At 37.8% G+C, this 17,882-nt stretch overlaps 1 protein-coding gene and 1 non-coding gene across 2 annotated transcripts in view; both read right to left on the bottom strand.

The window, feature by feature from the left end:
- LOC129423207 (synaptic vesicle glycoprotein 2C) overlaps positions 1-6,852 on the bottom strand; it is an 82,997-nt gene extending 76,145 nt beyond the window's left edge. The window contains exons 1-2 of the mRNA XM_073871532.1: positions 6,735-6,852; positions 3,001-3,115 (exon numbers count right to left, since the gene is read on the bottom strand). The gene's annotated coding sequence lies outside the window, so the exon portion shown is untranslated. The remainder of the gene's footprint in view (positions 1-3,000; positions 3,116-6,734) is intronic.
- Positions 6,853-6,980: 128 nt separating this feature from the next.
- Positions 6,981-7,063, bottom strand: trnal-cag (transfer RNA leucine (anticodon CAG)). The gene has a single exon. It is a non-coding gene; the product is annotated as a tRNA-Leu (tRNA).
- Positions 7,064-17,882: the final 10,819 nt, after the last annotated feature.

The following is a 17,882-nucleotide window of genomic DNA, read 5'->3' as shown; positions in this document are numbered from 1 at the left end:
CATAATATACTGTATATGAATAAATACAATGCAATGCAATGATCACTCACATATGTGGTGATCACTCACAAATGTGGTGATCCAAGACTTATATTGATGTGACAAAGATATACTATAGGCAAGAAGTGAACAATAAACTTTATTATCCAAAATTAGTTGGATATCAGTGCACTAAACAGTAAACTTGACTTATTATAAATAACTTTAAAACACAAAGAGAACAAAATACATAAAACTTGCATCATTTGCAGTTTTGACGAGAATAACGTTATAAAGGGAAACTTATGAAGTCATTGATTATTAGCTTTACAGTAAGTTGTGTTCTTCACAAATTAGTTAGCCACTCACAGTTACGAAGACAATGCTTGACGGAGCACATACTAATGTACACTATGTTTAATGTTGTGCACAACGTTTTTATAACACAAACCCAGGGTTCCGTGCAAACTTTAGACTTTTATAAAAATAAAGCGTATTCGCTCCGCCTCTTTTATTTAGCAAGGGTGTAGAGTTGCGCGAGCTTATTGAATCAATTGCTCTGAAATGAGCATGTTACCTAACAACACAAGCAGCAGTAATCTCATATAGTGTTATATAAGTGCACGGCTGCGCGTAGTTTAAACGTGTCATTTCTCCGTCTCGCGTCATTTCTCCCGCTTGCGTTTTAACTCGCAAGTCGACAAAGAGACGGATTAAAAACACCAAATGTAAGCGGGAATGCGTCTCTCTTGTCCATTTATAATCCAATCGACCAAAGCGCGTCTTAATATCAGGTGTAAAAATGTTGTGAAGAAGACACTGCGTGACTGCAGCCACCTGAACTGAGAGACTGACAAGTGAAGGGGGTGGGGGATTGGATGGTGTCACTACAGTGAGTGATCTGGGTCGCCATTAGCAACCAATATGGCGCACTCTGCTGGACAAACAAGTACTTACATCTTTCAAATGCATTTAATGTGTTCTGTAACAAACGTTCATATCGGCGCATATCTGCGGCTTATACGCCGATACAGATATATCTGCGACATGCTCATATCGGCCGATAAAATCGGCAAAACGATAAATCGGTCGGGCTCTATTACACAGCGCCTGAAAATAGTATCTTTCAATAGCAGGGGACTATTTTACTGCATAATATCACTACGCCTGCTGCAGCCATGTTACAGCAGCAAAGTCCTTAATTATTACACCAGAATGAGAGTATAGTTCCTAGACATATCTGCCTAGAAATCGCAACTTTTAATTTTCCGTCAGTCTTAGTACACAATGTAACTACAGAAGAGTCAAGTTTTAAATAGGAAAAATATCGAAACTCTTTAGTTATTTTTTTGCGTGATGCTAATGGTCTAATCAGATTCAATGGATTGTGCTAAGCTATGCTAAAAGTGCTAGCGCCAGACCCGGACATTGGCTGAATGGATTCCAAAACGGTAAAAATCAAATGTTTAACTCTAACCTTTAAAAAAAGTGGAGTGTCCCTTTAATGTACTTATTTTTATTAAGCTGAAATTCCACAAGGGGGCATATTTGTTCCTCAGACGTTGCACAATAAACGTGACATCCGAATTTATCATTATAAATCTTGAATGAAAAGTTAGATTCGAAAGAATGTCCGGTAGTGAACAAATTGTTTACAGTATTTATATCGTAATTCGGTCAGAAACGTCAAGATTGTGAGGCGAACAAATCGTTTTGAATTAAAAGAGGATTTATTAACAATTTGTTTTGGACAATTTCACCGAAGCGGATAAAGGGAACATTTTGAAAGTAAGTAAATATCCTAAATCGGCGCCGACCGGTTCAGGTAACTAACAACTAGATTACAGTTTTATGACTGCTAAAAATCATATTATGCTTTGTGTGCGCTTAATGGAATCCCGAATGTCTAACGGCGGATTCACACGGGGCGTAAGCTTTAACGGCGCATTCACACGGGGCGTCAGCGTTAACGCTTCCCATTCACTTTTAATGGGTGACGTCATGCGTTGCCGAACTGAATTGTGGATCCGTCGGCGCCGCGTCACTCCAGTTGCTCGCGGCAAAAGTTGAACATTTCTCAACTTTTCAAGCGGCAACGCGTGCGTCAGCCAATCAGATGGCCTTATACAAATTACCTAGACAGAGCCAGCCAATTACGTTTATGGAAGAACGGAGCATGTGTAGCGTCCACTTTGATTGGCTGTTGGCCACGCTTCAGACAAGCCTTCCGTTAAGCGTTAACGCTTACGCCCCGTGTGAATGCGCCGTAACGCTTAACGGAAGGCTTGTCTGAACGTGGCCAACAGCCAATTACAGTGGCCGCTACACATGCTTCGTTCTTCCATAAACGTAATTGGCTGGCTCTGCCTAAGTTATTTGCATAAGGCGATCTGATTGGCTGACGCACATGTTGCCGCTTGAAAAGTTGAGAAATGTTCAACTTCTGCCGCGAACAACGGCACTGACGGATCCACAATTCAGTTCGGCAACGCATGACGTCACCCATTTAAAGTGAATGGGAAGCGTTAACGCTGACGCCCCGTGTGAATGCGCCGTTAGCTTTACAACAATGTGCCGCATGACCGTATATTTTGAAGATTTAATGCTTCAAAGTTACAATGACGTTTATGCAGCCTCACATGCAAGGGATGGGGTGTGCCGTGTAAGGCACAGTGATCCTTATCAGGTTAAAACCTCAATTTCGACCAAAATCGACATTTATACTCTCTTTGGCTGTAGTTAAAAATTACACTGTGTGCATCCCAACTCATTTTCCCAGCATGGGTCACATTAAACATCATCTGCCTATAGCAATCATATATAACAGAAGGATGTATAGAGATCCTGCAAGAGAGCCCTAACCTCCCTGACGGCATATCTTATCTCATAATTTCATTAGTGTCAGGTCAGTAAGCTATCTTTGTAAACAAGACCCATGGCTCTATAATATCTGTACCTACATCAACCCCGTGTGTGTGTGTGTGTGTGTGTGTGTGTGTATGCCCATACACAAACCCATACAGAAGGTAAATGTGAATCTCTTGATCAGCGCTCTGCCGGCTTGACGTCCTGCAGAAACACCATATGGAGGCCGGGGAGTATTTCATCTGTTCCCTGCATGCAGGTCATCCGAGTCCTGTAGATCACAACACATCATATGTTCATTAACTCAACAGGCCTTATGGTACATACAGTAACACAGCCTGTATATATGCTGCAGTGTATAAATGAATCTCATCTCATGATGTACTACTAACATAAATAAAATCATGTGGCTTAAGGAGTAATTACTTATGTTTCTCACATGTCTGTTGTATTCAAATGGGCGAAGAAATCCATTAGTTACATTAAAACAGGGACATGAGCCACATAGCTCAGCCTTTCATAGCTCAGGAGACGTAATGTAAGAATCAAAATTAGCCTCAGACTAATTTTAACATTGATATGCAGAAAGTAAATATGAATACATTTAATTTAATGGAAGAATCTGATAAGAAATGCAAGTTCATCTTGATATCTCAGCGGAGTCAAACAATATTGCAGTTTCTCAATTCAAGGTGCTTGGTACGTGACTGACAGCCATCAATCAAAGATCAGAAAGCGTTAAAGTCTGTATGTGTGTCTGCTGGGAGAGGAAATCATCTGTAACAAATAAATGACAGCTGTAGAGAAAGAGAGAAGTGTGTTTATTATAAGAACAGACACAAGGGACCGTTGAGTACCTGCGTGTCTCATACCCGTATATTTGTGTCATCTCTGTCTCTCTGGTATCATCGTTTAAAGTGTCCACAAGGAACAGAATGTGAGACGGTCTGCATTGTTACAGCACTACTGAGACATTCAGACTGATGGAGGCGCTCAGAGATGAAGAGAGAGAGAGAGAGAGAGAGAGAGAGAGAGAGAGAGAGAGAGAGAGAGAGAGCAGTACAGGAGTGCAACCTACTGGTGGATCACAATTACAAATCCCATTTAGATTTTTTGGCAAAGAATTTGTTTTTTAATACAACAAACATGAAGACAGAGACACATAAATATCTATATTATAGCCTATTTAAGATAAGTAAGCAAAAAAAATTTGTGATGTGATTGTTCTGGATAAAAAATCATGTTTATATTTCTAAAACGATTTTAATGTTCAGTCAGTGTGTACTTTATTGTGAATATAAGAAATATTATGCAATTTTGTCCGATCTAATATGGCGGGGAAGTTAATGCCGCCTTTAGAATGTGCTGTCTAAAGAGAAATGTGTGTGTGTTTTCAAAGGGGCGATAAACTGTAAAAAATATGGACGTAGTGTCCGTGACGTCACCCATAGTTTTGTGAAGAGCTTTTTTGAAGCCAATAGTTGGCGGGGCCTGCCGTCGCCATCTTGGCCACACGTCAACGCGCATCACTCACGGATAAACGAAAATGGGTAAAGAGGCGGGAGGTGGGTGAAGCTGAGGTGACTGGTTGCTGAAACCACTCCCGCCTAGCTCAACTCTAGTGACAGCAGTGGCAGGTCACCTATCATTCAAGTGGCCACGCCCTTATTATGCAGAACTTTAAGGCTTAATATAATTTTAACGGATGAGTTACAAAACAATTTACCCCCCTTACAGTTGTCATGAAGGACAAAATTAGCTATAAAGACCAAAATTTGTACCAGGCTGTAAACATATTATTTTTTTGCTGTAAAGTTGGGCATTTTAACATGAGGGTCTATGGGAATTGACTCCTTTTTGTAGCCAGCATCTAGTGGCCAGTCGATGAATTGCAGTTTAAGTCACTTTGCGTATTGGCTTCATCAGAGAGATCGGAAGGTTGCCCTTCGGTTGATACTCCCAGATACTGTATGAGGATACGAACCTTGTGTTATTTGTCGACTTCAGGTTCAGACCGCCAGCGATTAGCAGTAGCAGAGCGACGCAATCTCATTCAGCTTGGCGACTTCGGCCCTGTCCCAAATGGCACACTCCGGACTTATTGACTTCCTCAGAGTCTACACTTTGATTTTTTGTGATATGTTCTTATTGTATGTCTCATTGTCTTGCTATAATAAAAATAAAAAAATGACATCATGTAGTGAAAACTTTAGGGACCCTTGACGTGTGTCCACGAGGGCACAGGAGTCATATTTTGGGACAGACTTGAGCTTTATACCGAAAATAGTAGGAGAAGTTGCCCATCAGTGTGAACTCCTCCTTTCCGTCATCTGATTGCCCTGTCGCAAGGACTTCTGGGTTGGTAACCTGCGTGAAGCCACTGCAGTGCGGGCTTCGCCGAAGACCCACATGAAGTGCGCCATTTGGGAGAGGACCTTAGGCGATACGAGTGAAAGTGACCGTTGGCAACCGGATGTGCATGTCCATTGACGCTAGAAAGTTACGAAAAGTTTAACTTTATGCAAATTATGTATATAAATATATATAGCACATATAAGCATATATTGGGCTATATTAAAGGAATAGTCTACTCATTTTCAATATTAAAATATGTTATTACCTTAACTAAGAATTGTTGATACATCCCTCTATCATCTGTGTGCGTGCACGTAAGCGCTGGAGCGCGCTGCGACGCTTTGATAGCATTTAGCTTAGCCCCATTCATTCAATGGTACCAATCAGAGATAAAGTTAGAAGTGACCAAACACATCAACGTTTTTCCTATTTAAGACGAGTAGTTATACGAGCAAGTTTGGTGGTACAAAATAAAACATAGTGCTTTTTTAAGCGGATTTAAAAGAGGAACTATATTTTATGGCGTAATAGCACTTTTGGGAGTACTTCGACTCGGCGCAGTAACACCCTCCCTCTGCCATTATGAGAGTGAGAAGGGGAGCGGACTTTTCAGGCGAGTCGAGTACTCCCAAAAGTGCTATTACATCATAAAATATAGTTCCTCTTTTAAATCCGCTTAGAAAAGCGCTACGTTTTATTTTGTACCACCAAACTTGCTCATATAACTACTCGTATTAAATAGGAAAAACGTTGATGTGTTTAGTCACTTCTAACTTTATCTCTAAATGGTACAATTGAATGAATGGGGCTAAGCTAAATGCTATCGAAGCGTCGCAGCGCGCTCCAGCGCTTACGTGCACGCACACAGATGATAGAGGGATGTATCAACAATTCTTAGTTAAGGTAATAACATATTTTAATATTGAAAATGAGTAGACTATTCCTTTAACAACATAAGGATTATTTGAGGGAAACCCCTTCTCCTCTTTCAGCTACCTCCCAACCCTACTGAAAAATCCAGCTAAGACCATCATAAGCTGGTGAGCTGGTTTTAGCTGGTATTGCTGGTGTAGCAAGCTGCTCTAGCTGTGTTTTGGTCACTTTTTAAGCTGGTCTAGCTGGACTTAGCTGGTCATGCTGAAAGACCAACCTGACCCACCAGCTTGATCAGCTTTGCCAGGCTGGGAGGACCAGCTTAGACCAGCTACTGCCACCTTAAATCAGCTAAAACCAGCTAGCAGCTTATGCTGGTCTTTGCTGTTTTTTATTCAGTAGAGAATGACTCCGCAAATGTTTCTCTTTAGGAAACCTTCAATACATCACTAAGTCAGCTAACCAACAGTAAGATTGACAATTTATATATTTCTAATACATACATCTTATAATTTATATACAAAAAACGGTAAACATTGTGAATTCTCGTTAAGCAACAAAATTAATTGCTAAATAGATATAGCTATACAGTCTGCCTCCAGCTGCCATCAAAATAATGTTAAAAGTATGTAACACAACCAGAAACAACTGTTTAGTCTTACTTGTGAAACGTAATTGCCAGAATCTTGTTATGAGGTGTGTGTGTGACGGTTTTTATACCATCAAACTGCTCACAACGGATGCCTTTAGAAGTTGCCACCACTAATATGGCGGCGCCGTTGAGCCACGATGCAGCAGCCAACGCGCGGTCTATTTATTTATTTAATGTCTATGCTTGAACGGATGAACCCCGGATGGCTTTAACGCACCGCATAGAAATGTTTAGTCAAATGTAAAAAAAAAAGTGTTGTCAGAAGTGGGATTCGAACCCACGCCTCCAGAGGAGACTACGACCTGAACGTAGCGCCTTAGACCGCTCGGCCATCCTGACTACGTCACCAAACAGCGACACATCCATACAAATGTGTATCCGGTGCGACCGGAATTAATGTTCACAGCTAAACACGAAACCAGACACGAAAAGTGAGATATAATAAAGTGTTCGGATATATTATATTTATGAGATGAACGCGAGATTTTCTTTAACCTTTCAGTTTACGAGTTAGGGGCGTATCCCTGAGAATCATGGATATTTTACAGATTAGAGTTAGACTTTTCTTTCTGATTTGCACACAATAAACACATCTGTGTATGTGCGTTAGTTTCACATGTGCACATCAGTAATCACAAACACAAATCCATCAATATTCAAATCCTAATCAGGTATATAAAGAGGCTCCTTTCATTAAAAGCGAGTGCTTAGATTTTTGTGTCATCGTATCTTGTCAGATGCATGTGTGATATGCATGGCTGACTTTTTTTAAACGGGGGGAACAGTTTTGCATTCATGCGTGTGATTACTGTAATTCCAGCTAGGAAAATCGCTGAGATTGCATCTTCTGTCGTACAAGGTCACAGCATTACAGATCTCAGAGCTGCAGCATTCCATGGACAAATCTAATTATTTCTTTGTGAGTACTGTGTGTACATGTGTGCAGCATAAGTACACTAAGTGCTGTCAAAATGTTGTCCTTTATTATTACTTTCTAATTAGTCTTACAAACAAATTTCATTTTCAGCCAATGATTGACATGGCCAAGCCCCGCCTCTCTACTATATACTAACATGCTTCTTGTGCAATACACACAATAGGATTTGAATATATACACTACACACACACACACACACACACACACACACAATTTTTTTTATTTAATAACAGCACAAGAGGCTTGCATCAGCAAACTAGCACATCATAATGGGCAAAAACAATATAAACAACACAACTTATGTTGATAAACAGCAACACTCTTTTTAGCAATGTTCATCATTCACCAGCAGAGGGCGTCACATACAAGAGTTTCATTAGGTCTCTCTCTCTCTCTCTCTCTCTCTCTCTCTCTCTCTCTCTCTCTCTCTCTCTCTCTCTCTCTCGCTATATAAACTCCTGTTGTCTCCATAAAGCAGGTGTTTCACGTTTCACTGATAACAGCAGAACACACACATAATGGCACACACACACATGGCAAATACACATAGACACAATACAAGCACCTTCCTTTGTGTAGTTGCCTTAGAAATGCAGGGTGTAACGCGGTGAGTCCCTTGATGTTCCTGTGTGTGTGGTCCATAAATCTACTTGTGATTAGGAGCAAAAGAGGAGAGGTGGATGTGGAAATAAATTCATATAGAAACATCTACATGCATGAAACTATTACTATTTGCCTCAACCTTTAAGGACCTTCACTCAACCCACCTACCCATTTCAATGTGTTTTGTGTGCGGGACAAACATAGGAAATAATCATGAATCATTGGTTACCACAACACTATGAGATTATATAAGCCTTTTATTATACATACTACAAACTTCATTATACTACATGCTGTATAACATTTGCTTTGTATAATCTGTTTATTGCCATTGAATAGAAAATGAATAAAAGTGTCTGTTAAATGAATAAACAAATGTTAAGCAACACAGCAGCATGGATGCAATAATCAATCAGTATCAGTAATAAATTCCTCTTTTTATTGATATATTGATACCATGGTTTGTAAATGACACCAGTTAATGATCTTTATAACAATCATAAAGTTACTTTGAAGTAGTTATTAAAAACATTAAGAAAATAATAGCTAAACTCATACGGCAAAAAATATATTTTTAAATATATTTCAAAATATACAAAGAAATGCCCAAAAAATATATTTGCTGAAATGTATTTTGGAATATGTTTACAATTTTTTTTTTTCATTTTTGGCCATTTTTTGTATATTTTGAAATGTATTTATAAATTTTTAAAATATATATTTATATAAATCCAAGAAAATATTTATGCCGGAATAGAAGAAAACCTTTTAAATGTTTTAAATGGTTAAAATTAAATATATTTTTAACTTCAAAAATATACTTTATAAAATTAACTTATTTAGCATATATTTTAAATATATTTTAGCAAAGAATACATTTTTGCCATATGGGATGTAAAATTAGAAATGTATTTGCTTGCCCTAGAAATACATTTTGAAAAATATGTTGATATATGAAGGTTAAAACTAAATATATTTCCAAATTCAAAAATATATTCAATTGAGCATTACTTTCTACAAAATGTATTTAGCATATATTTTAAAAATATATTTTTGGCCAGATTATTATTATTATTATTTTTATTATTTTTGACGTATGGGAATGGTAGAGCATTGCACAAGGCAGACAAAAGGTCATGGGTTCGAACCCAGCGAACACACACACACACACACACACACACACACACACACACACACACACACACACACACACACACACACACACACACACACAGATAAAAAATGTACGTTAAAGCAACACTATGTAGTTTTTTTACCTTTAAATAATGTCTCCAAAATTATTTCAGTGATAGAACAACTTTTAACTGGACAAATTGTACTGTTGCTGCAACCTGGGCAGCCTCCTAGCTGCTACAAGCACACTCTGAAAGTGGCGGTGGAGGGTAGAGCACACAGCCCCGCCCCTCCCCCTGCCTGCAGAAGAGTGTCTGATACCAGGAACTGTTGCGCTTTTCAACCACATGGGGGAGCTGTAAGTCATTTTACATGAAAACTACATAGTGTTGCTTTAAATCACTTGGACAAGTGTCTGACAAATGCATTAATGTAAATGTAGATAGATAGATAGATAGATAGATAATATTACAAACATAAATTTTGTCCAGGTTATTTCACCCAAAAATCAAAAGAAATAAATCTTTTTGGTGAATCCCAATTTGCTCTATGCTAATTCTATTCTAAACAGTATGCCAAGTATAATGATATGCATGATTATTCGGCTATTGTTACCCACTATGGAAAAGCAGTATACTGTACTGTGTTTTCTGATCATAGACACTGAACATCATTTTCATGTATTTCCTTGCATGGGAATGTAAATCTTCCTCCAAAGAATAAGGTAATATTTCAAGAGATCAGTCACTGTGTCTGTACATCAATACGATTGCAGACAAAAATGGCCAGGACAGTGAAACAGAGACCCTTGCAAAAACAGGTTTTTGTGTATGTGTCAAAGATTGAGAATCAATTTGAAGCTGTTTCTCTCTGAAGAAAAGAACAGGTCGATATTTCCAGTCAGCGCAATCACACTGACAAACTCACCCACAGGCAAAAAGAAAGTGTGTGATGAAGGATTTATCACCAAAGAGATGCGATCAGAGATAGCCATCACACAAAGTCCATAAGACAAGAAAACAAAATGATTGTCCGTTGTTAACCATCACAAATGGTCGCACGTCGCTGTGGATCGATTTCGAATTACACAAGTTCACAAAAAAACTTAAAACTCTGCCATCATCTACCAGGGCTCACCACACTTGGTAAAAATATCCAAAGACTGTGTATGTTTGTTTAGCATCATGATTCACTTTCATTGTTTCTACATAAGCAGCACACTGTGATCTACAGCCATGCAGATTTAACATGAAGCCCTTACAGAATTTTGATTTTGGATGAGCTACAACTATAATGTGAGCTATAGCCACAGTACAGAATAATGTCACTTCTGCATAGTCAGTTAAAGGTGCCATAGAATGTAAAACAATACATATCGTGAGCCTCAAACACGATTGTTTCCTAATTCTTATGTAAACCTTGTGCATGCAAAAGACCGCTGGAAAACAGGTCAATCTCAACATAACACCAACTGTGAAGATACAGTCGTGATGTATGCCCCTGTACATTAAATTACACATTAAATTAATTACAATGTTGTTACAATGCTAAAAACAAAGCTCTGACTGTTGAGTTAGCTATATGCTAGTTTATGCTATATGCTAGCGTTTAGGCGGAAGTTTTATTATTGACGTATTATTGAAGTTACGTTTTGCTGGTCCATACTGAAAAATCACAAACTTACCATTCAGAAACGTCCATGAACAATCTTCAAATAATTGATTCAATTGATAAAGATCAAAATCTGTATCTTCATCTGATACATTTAACATAAGGTCTGTTTACACACACAGAGAGCTACTGAAGGAGCTGCTCTGTAAAACAGCCAATCAGAGCAGAGCTCAAAATTATTATTCATGACCCTTTCAAATAAGGCAATAATAGACCAAATCCTAAAAGGCAAATCCTAAGGATGTAAACTGTCTCTGTATAATTTTTGCATTTAATAAATTTTATGTAGATATCAGAGTACAATTTAACATATAAATTCAATGCATTCTTTGGCACCTTTAACTTTCCCTCTATAAACACTGACACAAGATGAAGTTAATCATAATGTCTCTTAAAGCAAACACTCTCTTAAAGTTTAACAGTGTACAGAGAGCTAACATTACCATTAAAACAACTTCCAGACAGAACCCACACACGCGAGCATCGGTGGGCCGTCTGTGAGTGTTTATGAAAGAGGGCTGTGGTGTAGCTGTTTTTGGGTGGTCTCATTTATCATGGTTTGCTTTAACAGGCTGATTTGTTGTCATTTTAGGAGTTTTCCTCACAGTAGGTTCAGACAATGAGCTCAAACTGATCCTGAATCAGAACACTGCAGTATGTCTGTAGCGCAACACCCTCTACTGGATAAACAGAGGAATCATCAGCACTTTAAAAAGAGATGGATATTGAACACAGAGAGGTTTAACATTGATCTTCTTTGTACATGCAACTGTGCTACAGGTGCTGACTCCTGCTTAAATATATATATTTAATATTTATATATTTAATATTTATTTATTTATTTATTTGGTTACTCTGAAACATTTATTGCATAGTTTAAATTTACATTATTTTTCAACCAGATTATTAGCATCATTCACTTTAGAAAATATAAAAATCTAATTATATTTGGGCCATTCCACCAAATCATTGCCATTTCTGTCCCCGGGACATTGTATAAATTGTATGTATAAAAATTCTGAAATACATATTATTAAGCAAAGTTTCCTGCATGTTAATCTTACACCAATTTTAAACTATATAATTTAAAACGTTAATAAAAACTACACAGAACACTGAAAAACAGCATTTTTATCCATTCCCAAATTTAAACATACTTTATTTTTAAATATAACGCATACATTTCTTCAGATATCTTTTTTTTTGCATTTTTATGTGGGTCCATATCCCATCTTTGCTTTAAATATTTTTTACCATTAAAAATATTTTAGATAAAATGCTCATTTCCTTCTCTGGAAATCTAGACATATTACACAAGTCACATTTTCTAGAGGAAGTTACATCATCTGGATCTCCTGAAGACCATGTGAAGATCAAAAGTAATTTTTTTCATTTTTTTTGTATATTTTATGATATTGATGCTATGACTGTGAATGTCATCTTAATGTTCAGTCCGGTTACCTATATTATTTCTTTGATGTTATCGGTTTATTTAAAAAAATAAATAAAATTGTAAATCACTAGAATTTGCTCAATGTCTTTATGCTATTAGCACCTATTTAATGCAGCTATATTTTATGTATTTGCTAAATATATGCTAAAAACTCAGTCCTATTAATGCCTCTATCCTCCATTAAGAAACCATGTTAAAAAATAAACTACCTGAGATTGACCAATACTCATTTTGTAAATTAAAATAGTGTTATAAGAATTAATAAAAAAAAAAGATTAAAAAAAGATTTTCAATCATTTCACAGATTCTGTGAAATAGAATTATTAATTATGTCTATAAAATCATTGGTCATCAAACCAAAAATACTAATAAACAGGACTGGACTCTGAACACTAAATCTGGTTAAACTTTCAACTGTGTGATAAACATGAAGACTTGATTGTGTAACAGGAAAGTACATATAGAGAAATCATAGAAACTTCAGCTTGTGAAACCGCCGTTGACCATTGTTCTTTCATAACGTTTAAAACAGCAAAATGGGATGTGGAGATTTAAGTGAGGTCAAGCACACATACACAATGAAAGTAGCTAAAATTAGATTAGTGTTGCACACTAGACATGTGATGGTTTAATGGTAAAAGCCCATTGCAAGTGCGTTGGTGCATTGCGGAGGGTAACCAGCATGACAGTGAGTCCAGCTCAGCAGAACAGTGATATTACTCCTCTAATCTCACAGAAACAGCCGACTGCACCATTGAAGGTTACTAAAAAACACACACTGAATGTCTGTGTGTGTGGTTTTATCCTCATAAAGACTCTGTGTTCACCCGACCGTTATCACAGAGGAAATGGAAACCCTCAGGCAGAGGAACTGCTCGACCCCAACGCTGTCAAACCCGCAGATGCTTTTGTTTCAGTCAAAAGCTTTCAGTCCCTATACAGTCCAGATTTCAACTCATTAGAGGAAATTTCCCGTCATGCCTGAGGGTCGCCTGAAGCAAAGTCTTTGATGGACCTCAGGATATACAAAAATCCTTTTAACATGATGCACACACATGCACATGTATGTATCTAAATGCATCAAATGAGACATAGCTGAGAACTCCTTTAGGTCAGCTGAGCAATTAAATCAGGAAATACATTACAGCTCGACTCTGGCCAGGTGCAAATTTACATGTTGCTTTGATTGAATGAACAGATAGATGCCTGCAGCTTTCAGACATAAGAGACAATGCCGCCCTTCAGTACCTTTATAAATAGAAAATACTTTGAAATAGAGAAAGAAAGAAAGAGAGAGTGAGAGAGAGAGAGCTTTGTCAGGACTATCAGTTAAGGAAAACCTCTTTCTGTCTCTCTTACAGAAGCACTGACATGTCTGACCTCTTGGTGAATTTTGGATAGGGTGTTAACTCATCATATTTCTTTAAAGGTGCAGTGTAAATTTTAGCGGCATCTAGTGGTGAGGTTGCGAATTGCAACCAACGGCTCAGTCCACTCACTGCTCACCCCTCGCTTTTGAAACACATAGAGAAGCTATGGTAGCCGGCACAAGAAAAACATGTCATCAACGGTGACAACTTAAAAAAGTTTGTCCGTAAAGGGCTTCTGTACAAACATGGCGGCACAAAATGGCGATTTCCACGTAAGGGGGCCCTCTGTATATGTAGATAAAAACGTCTCATTCTAAGGTAATAAAAACATAACGAGTCATTATAAAAAGGTCTTTATACACCCCTGATAATATAGTTTTGTATATTATTTTGCATTTCTGTCAAAATATCCTTCTAAAAATTACACACTGCACCTTTAAAGAGACATCATGAAAATTTGACTTTTCCATGTTTAAGTGCTATAAATTGGGTCCGCAGTGATTTTATCAACCTAAGAAAAACCCAGTAACTTAGTTTTGGTAAACCATTCTCTGCAAGCATGTAAAAAAATAGGTCATTGAAATTTGGCTCCCCTTGTGATGTCAGAAGGGGATCTTATTACAATAATACTGCCCCTTCATCTGCACTATCCAACCACGGCACTGTCATTTAGTGCAGAGATCAGCTCATTTGCATTTAAAAGGACACACCCAAAAATGCCACATTTTGCTCACACCTACAAGGTGGCAATTTTAACGTGTTATAATAAATTATCTATATGGTATTTTGAGCTAAAACTTCACATATGTACTCTGGGGACACCAAAGATTTATTGGACATCTTAAAAAAGTCCCCTTTAACTGTAATGTTAAATGATCTTTGCAAACACAAAGAGAATCTCTCGCTCAATGGTTTTCTTTCCCATACACATATATGCCAGGCTTACAAACTTTGCCAGATAGACAGACCAGACATGTCTAGGTTTTTTATTTTAGTACTGAGTCTGAAGCGTACACGCCACATTACAAGGGTGCACGAATACACAAATGCATGCACACATATGCATATCAGTCAGTGTTTAGGATAACTGCTGCCAAACTATTGTATTATATTTGACTATTTTTGCATATTCCGTGTGTTGTGCATTGTACACAGTTAGTTTATAAATAGCATTGGATTGAAAATGAAATAGGTATGGGATCTGGATTTCTTTGTGACTCAACTTTTAAGATTGCCTCAGGTAGTTCATGCTGTACTTGTCTCCAGTAGGGGGCGGGTGGGAGTCTGGGACCCTGAACCATAAGGAATCATTTAGGGTGGGGATGGAATTCATCCTAAGAGCTCTTGACTCACCAAGCCGAGGGAATTTGAGTGGGAAACACACATGAGATTAACAAAGTGAAGTAATTCTGAATGACTGAATGTTTCACTAAACAGGCCCGTAACCCTGTCCACCCTCGGGGCAGACATGTGTGTGTGTTTTCTGGGTGTGTCATATACAGGCCAGTAACCAGCTGGTGTTGAAATTGGGTATAAAGAACTGATGTTTATAATATCTTACAAGATTATAAGCAAAGTGTTGACAGATTTTTGGGGAGGTTTACAAAGAGCTGACAATGACGCAAACACAAAACTAAAAAGTATAAATATTTTATTATTTGTTTTATTTAGATATATGTTTTATTTGTATAAAATTAATAAAAATTATAGTGAATTATAACATATGTACAAAGTTTTGATTATTTTTGTTATTTTTTGTGTGATGCTTTTGTGATACATTTTATTTTAAATTCTTATTTTTATTTATTGTATTTATTTAATTATTTTACAGTTTAAAGTTAATCTTCCATTACTATTTGTTACATTCAGCAATTTCACTAGCAGTACTATGCACTATGCAGCTCTTAAACCTTGACACTTTACTGTCGACTGTAAAATGATGGTAGATAAACCTTTATAACCGAACAAGGGTTTAATTAAACAACAGCTGACTCTACACTTACATGCATTTAAGATGGTCGTCCGAACTGCAGTTTACACAACTTCCTCATATTGACGTGCGTTAATCGCAAACCACACTGTAGTCAGGTGAATTACTCCAGCTCTATTGAGTCAGCATGCATTATTTATGCCATATAACATTAGCTTAAGAAAAACATTAAGCTCTGATGAGTCACAGTCGCCATTTTGCTCTTGAAATGTAACCATGCTTCTGAGCTCCAGTCTTTCCCATGTGCAGTAAAGTTTTTACCTCAGTTTTACAAGGGGAAGTGTGGTTGTTTGCAATATTTTTGTGTAGTTTAGATAAAAACACACAGACATTGTGTGTGGTTAGAGATGATAACTCTGAGAATTCACACTGTTCGGTTTGACGGGTTTATTCGAGTTGTCACCCAGCAGTAAAGTCTCTCTGGTGACTGTCAGCACAATCTCTCAGATTAGACATAATCCCAGTGCTAATCTGCAAAACGTCAGGCAGTGACTCGCTTCACTACTTACATAAACTAAATTACCCCCCCCCCCCAAAAAAAAATCCAGTTTGGGACATTGCCAGCATTCTGGATAACCTCTGACCAGAAGGGTGGGAAGTGTTGGCATATTCTAGATCTCTGACATTCCAAGGTTGTAATGCAGAAGCAGCTGTGAAGATTATCCTAGAGTAGACCCAACCCACATCCTACCAATACCCTATTACTAATACTCATACTTAAACCCCATGCACATCGCACTTTGGTCCCGGAAAATTTCCAAAGTGTGAACACAAACACTTCCCATAAATGTCCTGGGATTGCTTCTGTAAAGAGGACCTAGTAACATTGCCGTAACTGTGGGTTCACACCAGACGCGAGTTCAACGATTTGCGCGAGTAGATTACATACAAAATCAATGCAAAGACGTGTTTAGACACGTCCTCACGTGGGGAGATGCGAATGACGCAATATGATTGCCACGTTTGCCGTGAAAACACGCGCTATTTGCCTCAAATGCGTCTTCGCCCAGGTTGAAAATATTCAACTTGAGTGAAAAATTCCCATTACACGAAGTTAAATCCTGCGAGTACTCTAGAGCGAGTAACGCGATGTCCTGCGTTTGGTGTGTACATAGCATAACATTTACAGAAAGCATTCTGTGTGAACAATGCCGTAAGTGACGTGACACATCCCTCTCACATTAAATATGTCACGTGTCTTACGGGATCTTTACGGCATGTGTGGCTGCTCAAGGTTTCGTGATAATAGTCACGTCATTTTTTTATTCTTTTTCCGTGATATTATCACAAATTTCCGCGTTTTTTCACGCATTGGTTACTCAACTGCTTTTTCATATTTTTACCATTGTCGCTTCGGTTTAGGGTTAGATTTGGTGCTTGCATTAGAATGTCACTTTATTTATTGGTTTATACAGTTTTTTTCAGATTTCTTTTTTATATGTCGCCTGGCATTAGGGTTAGAGTTGGGTTTGAGTAGAGAATAGAGATGTCATTTTTTGTAAATCTAACCCTAAACCGAAGCGACAATGGTAAGAAAATAGGACAAAACAGTTGAGTAACCAATACGTGATAATCACACGAAAACAGGAATTTGTTATACGATCACGAAAAACACAGAAATTCGTGATAATATCACGAAAAAAGAATCAAAACATTACGTGACTATATAACGAAATTTCATGAGACTGGGCTGTGTGTGAATGCACACGAAGATCCTGGAAAATCATTGGCAGTGTGAATGAACCACAAATCAAATGATCCCAGAAAAATCCCGGACGCATTTTCTGTCATTTCTGTGTGAAAGGGCTTTAGGGTTTAAACCCCACTAGGAATGACATTTTAGTTTATAACCCATCCTGCATGTTTGTGTAACAGCTGTAAATGATCCTGTTGAGAAGAAACACAATATTACTTTTTGAGTGAATGTATGATAAATGATCTATCTAGATTTAGATTTGGGGGTACACCTGTGTGACCACCTAGCAACACCCTGCCAATCA

This window comes from Misgurnus anguillicaudatus, chromosome 9, assembly GCF_027580225.2.
Source record: "Misgurnus anguillicaudatus chromosome 9, ASM2758022v2, whole genome shotgun sequence".
In the NCBI taxonomy this organism is placed as follows: Eukaryota; Metazoa; Chordata; class Actinopteri; order Cypriniformes; family Cobitidae; genus Misgurnus; species Misgurnus anguillicaudatus.
Note: the sequence above shows the minus strand (reverse complement) of the source record. Positions and strands in the feature narration are given on the sequence as shown.